Genomic DNA, 6000 nt, shown 5'->3' with positions numbered 1-6000 from the left:
GTGGCTTTGAGCAGAGAAACAATTCGCCATTCTTTGTGGAATTTGCATTAAATTTTAGAATTTTTGCTTTTTCAGTCACAGCGCCTGAAAATCAGTGGGGCCAGCATCATCGTCGGATTTCTCATTCGCTGTCTTGTGGAAAGAAGAACATACGATGGCGCCTGTTCGAAGTGAATAGCAGTTCAGCAGAAAATGCCCAAAGCCGAATCATACAGCTTGATTATATTGGAACAAAGAAGTAGTTACCACCGGCTTTAGATGTATAAACACCATTTGTCTGGCTGAATCAGCTAGAACTCCAGAGCGTGTGTCTCAGTTGAGGGCATTGCGGAGCATATTCTAAGCGTACCAAGTGCTTATCCTGGCCCTCACAATTTTAGTCATGGTATGCTGTCAATGCAAGTAGTTACGCCAAGACTCCTTCATCGGCCTTGACTTTTGTTCTTTCCTTATGGTATCACGGGAGCGCTGCGATCTTAGTGAAACTAGCGACATGTAACAAATTATTCTTAAGATACCACTGCTTGCGAACAGGACGTACTGACCCAGATTTATTGCCTCTAGACCCAAGGCGTCAGCTTCTGCTCATTTGGGACTGCATGTGTGACTGGGTTGGAGAGCAGCTCCAGAGAGGGAACGGAGTAACTGCAAAGGGATTTGGTCAGCATCTGTTTCTACACCACTAACTGCAGCTGAATTTGAGCTTCTATAAAGAGTGATTTCTGTAGCATATTTCTTATGCGTTACTTGATGTGGAATGGATAGAAGACAACTTGCATGAAATTTTAACATTAAATAGGTTAGGGCGATGATAAAACAGGGATTTCTGCTAAGAATGATATTTATATGAAGCGGCAGTTGCACTCGACAGTTTTTGATTTGTTTCAGGCTCATTCACGTTTGAAAGGAGTGTGCAGCAACTGGCCCCTCTGTTGCCTGAGCTTAATCACGTAGGCAAGGAAGCAGAAGCTTTGGAACCCCGCTTCGTGATGGCGACTGACCTTGCAGTTGAGGTTAACAGGCAGCCAAGTACCAACATGTTGGAAAAGAACCACTTAAAAGGTTCAATTTTTCAACTCAAGAACATGAAGTAAGAATCTAAATGTGGCTTGATTCCTTCAGTTCTCAAAGGATAATGGGTAAAAGTTAAATATAACGGACAACAAACAAATACGTAAACGAATAAGTACATGAATAGCGCTAAATAGGCAGAGGACTGATTTGATGAATAGGGCAAATAACAAATAAGAGCTCACCTTTCTTGACATGGCATTCACTGCAATGTGCTTCATTTTTTGGGGCCCTCTAGTTCTCTCTGTCCCCATTCATATTTTTCATATATTTTAAGGGCCAGTTGCCCTTGCAAAAGTAAACTCGGGCAATCTCAGCATCATGTGAACGCTTAAGAGAATGAAGTCACAGACTTAGTCGTCTCGTTGGTTGCTGCGTATGCCATTACACTTTAATTCGTGGATGGGTCTCGAAAAAGATTTCTTAACCCAGTTCCCATAGCAGCTGCTTGCTATATGGAGACAAATATTGTGGAGTCTGCGCTGAGCTCGTTTTTTACAGCCATCCAACAACTGGGTAAGTGAAGAGCCGCCTTTTCCTCGGCTACGCTGCATGCAATTCTTCTCATTCGTAAGGCTATTAGGACTACACAGGCGCTCTAGGACCCATAGCTTTTGAAGATTTGTCTCATAAAACCTAATTGGTTTCTTGATTGGCACGGGTCAGTGTGAACACGCCTGTAATTAATCATTAGCAAATACGTCCGATTAGTTTGTGTTTACCAACTTCTGCAGTGCGGAACAGTTACGATATGGTACTGGACTTCAAATTCTGTCTCATCAAAATTATCAATAGGAGACTCTCATGCACATTCATTGCTTCACTGAAGGAAACGGCACAGGTCAGGGAAAGCTTCAAAGCAAGAAGTATTGTCTGGCTAGTGGTCGGCCACACAGTCTACGGGCAACTAAATCCCTAGTCGGGTTGAATCGGTTCTGCGTGAATGGTGTGACACTTGCATCATCCAGAGCAACGGAGCCAAACAAACGCAACTTGTAATGGAATAAAATGCAAATGGTCTGCCTTTTTCCGTCCTGTTGCCACAGGCTTCCACTGACTTGAAGAGAAGTGCACCTGTAGCTGTCAAAGGCAATTGGAGTCGTTGCACAAGGAATAAAGCCATGGCATCCTTTTTGAAACGGCATCAAAAAAACGCAGGGGAAACAGCGAATGCACTGGCAATATCGTCAGTGTCAGAAAAGTTATCACAGCTCAAGCTACAGCAGGTTGACAGTTTGAGCCCCGTCGCAGCCCTTACGGTTTCTGAGGTAAAAACGTAAGCAGTGCTTTTTAAGCATTCATTTAGATTGCGTTGATATGCATCAACTTTGGGGTCATGAGATTTTGCTGAATTGTCAATGTAACATTTTGAGAAACACAGGAAATAATGATTCAAATGTCTGAGCTTATCTTCGTATGCGAAGGCTACAAAGGTCGTTCATATGCGGCTGGAAATAAGTCACAACCCCTGCAAGTAAAGCGCTGTGACAAATAAACCTTGGCAGAGCCTTTGAGATGTCTTGGGACAAAACTTCATTCTATGTATTCAATTTCAGAGCATTAATGGCTGGCCGTGCAGCCTATTAGCCTCGTCCACTGTCGCGAAAATCTCGCAATTAACAGTGAACGGGATTTGGGCCTGCTGAAACATAAACAGTACACATGAAAGTGCGCAACGAGCCTCTACACACCCCGCTAACCGAGCCGCTGCACTCAGCATAGTCACAGAGTAGGTGCAATTAAGGGAATGTGCTTCGGTTTTTCGAGATTTTATACTGAAAATGTGAGTATATCTTAGGAAATAATACGCTTGATTATAGTAATCAAAGAAACCTGTAATGGAACTTTGTAGAGATGCAAGAGTTTACTTGACTCTCATGTAAGTATTAGGGCTGAACGCGCATCACACTGCTGAGAGTCCCAGTATTTTGCTGAATTGCCTTTCAAGTGCTAGCTGCATTACATTTAGAACTTAAAATTTAGGTACCAGTGATAATGAGATTCAGAGTCACCACTTAAAAATGCCGACGTTTTGGTCAAAGGTACTTCTGCTGGAGAACTGAATTCGCCCCAGGGATTCCCTATCCAAAATAGTGTTCATTCGAGATGCCACAAAACCCACACCCCGCAAGTGCGGAATTTCTAGCATATAATAGTTTTGCCGGAACCTACCAAATATTATCCTTATGAATGCGGACTGCGTGTTTTTTGACATACACAAATGAGGTATGTGCGGTATGAGCCATAATTCCTGCAACTCGGAACAAGTGAAACCACTTGTCCACAGCCGTGACCAATGGCAAAAGTTCTTGATCATAGATCGAGTATTTCTGCTGGGGGGTTCATGACTTGGCTAAGGCAACTGATGGGCTTGCTGCCTTGTTCCAGGACAGCTCCGATTGCATAGCCGGAAGCGTCCCTGTATTACTCGTAAGGCTTTGTGGTTTCAGGGGCATGTGAGGTAGTGAAATCGACTAAGCTCTGTTTGAGCTGCCGTATCGCTTTCGTTTTAAGCTCTGTTCAGTTGAAGCCAGCTTCTTTATGCGTATGTTCAACCAGTGAACGGGCGACGTCCGCACAGTCAGATCCCATGAACATGCAGCAATAATGAATAGTGCCGAGGAACTGGAGCACATGCGTCTCATTCTCCAGCACTTCCCGCCAGTGCCGGATGGCTTCGATCTTGTCTTCAGCGAGTTTGATGCCTTCAGCACTGATGGTATAGCCCAAATATGTGATTGCTTGCTTTGCGAACTTGCATTTGCGTGGGTAGGTTTGATGTTTGAGGAAAGTACTTGGAACTTGTCGCATGAGGGAAACGTGCACAGGGAAGTCGGGACTTTAGATAAGAACGTCACGTAGGTACATTATGATGCCTTCTTCTAATGAAGTTTGTAGATAGGCATTAATGTTGGCCTGGAACGTGGCTGGTGGACCCTTGAACGCAAAGCATATAAGTTGATACTCGAATAACCCCAGAACGGAACGGAAGCTCGTCTTTGAGCGATCTTCGTTAACCATTCGTATCTGATGGAATCCTGCTTCACGGTCCAGAGTAGAAAAATACTCTGCACCTCCCAGCATTTTTAGAATTATTTGAATGGGAGGTACTGGAAAATCAAGGACTATCGTAAGGGCATTCAAAGCCACGGTACACACTAAGAAATCTCCGGAGAATCGTGCAGGTCCGCACCACATTGTCAATCCCGCCACGACACGGTCAATGCGCAATTGCTCCCCAGTAGCTACGGTGAACCTATTCTCTTCTGGAAGTCGCCGCACTTTAACCTGAAGCCGTTCGTGTCCAGCGCCTCACATGAACTCCCTGTCACCTCAGCTTGGAGTACCGCTGTAGGACCCACATAACACAATGCTCCCCCTTAGTTGTAAGCCTCCTTCGCACAAGTTACCCGCCACCCCTGCGGGGGAATCTCTGCTTCTCCTTGCCTGTACCCTTCTTCTGTTACCTATGTAGGCTCCCCACTGCTGTCCGTCTTCTCGTGCGGAGCCTCTTCGTTCTAAATCGGTGCAGGACCGGACTCCCACCGCGTTTCCAATGGTAGCTGACTCCTTTGCGCGTCCTCATCTCCTGTATTAGCTCTATCCTCCTTGTTGAGGAGTCTGTTCCCTCACTCGAAGAAGACTGGAATGCATTAGGGCTAGTTGCTACTGTACACATCACCCCTTTGCCATGGCTAGTTGGCCTAGAACGTTCGTCTCCAGTCCCGCCTAGGCCCTGTCGTTTAAACGTTCAGTCCTCTCAGCGCTGGGACGGGTGGGCTGTCTTCTACTTTTTCCCTCTGGCTTACTCCTGCCTCGGTATTATGTAGGACAGCCCCGAGCATAGTGTCCCACACCTCCACACTACAGTTCTCCCCCGGACGTTTTGTACGTTCTCCCTTGCGGGGATGAATGCGTACCGGGTTTCCTCAACCCCTACACTCATAACAGTTCCCGCGTTTTCTTCCAGACCGATTTTCGTTCACCTGGTTCCTATGGGGTCCAAACGTCTCCTGTTGAGTCGGGCCGACAACGCCTTCGTTGCGCAGATGCACCCCTTACCGCGCTAGGCTGTCTCGGGGTGAATCATTACGACGAATATTGCAGTCTTTAGTATTGCTAGGTCCCAAGAAAAAAGTTACCATCCCGGAGCAATCCCCAAATGTAGTGCACAACGTTCTCTGGTGCTACTACGTTACTACCTGGCCCACGAATAGGGCGCCCTCCTAACAAATCCTCTATATTCGACTTATATATCATAAAACAATGCCAAATAATCAAGAAACCATCATCTTTCGAGTCTGTCTATCGAATTTTCTTAAAACGTCCCCAATCATAGCTCTCTGTAAACGATGGCAGTTGCATGCGAAGACTGGAGAACCGCTGGTCAGTTGACCCGGTTGGGGCGGTGCCCCGCACCGGTGCCGGTGTCACCGCCAGCCCCAGTCTCATGGTATTCACAGGCAGTTCTAGTTACATATGCTATATTTGTAGTGCACAGCATCTACTGCTGCGACTACGCTGCTACCTGCCCCCTCGAGTAGGAGCCTCTGATAACCGTCTACCTTCGGCGCGTTTCCTTGAAACAGTAGTCCAAATATCACAAAATACAGTTGTTTATAGTTTTTCAAAATCTGTTTTTTTGAAAATCCCCCCCACTCGGGGATCTCGCCTCCTAGGCCCTGTGGGGAGGAGGCCTGCACCGGTGCCGGCACTAGCGCCAGCTCCAATCTCCAGGTATTTACAGACACGTCTAGTGTATACACGCTAATTCGCCGACAAATTGCCTTACTTCGAGACTAGCAAGAGGGTCCTCTCTTCGAGCCGTGTTATGACCTCTTGTAGGTCACCGGCTGGCTGACTTCTATAGGCCACCAGCAAGCCCTATTGTAGTGCCTGTGCATTACAACTTCCCCCTTTTTGGACTGA

The sequence above is a fragment of the Eimeria necatrix genome, genomic scaffold (genome assembly GCF_000499385.1).
Source record: "Eimeria necatrix Houghton genomic scaffold, Enh_scaff13, whole genome shotgun sequence".
Classification (NCBI taxonomy): Eukaryota; Apicomplexa; class Conoidasida; order Eucoccidiorida; family Eimeriidae; genus Eimeria; species Eimeria necatrix.
The sequence above is the reverse complement of the archived record's forward strand: the minus strand, read 5'-3'. Positions refer to the sequence as shown.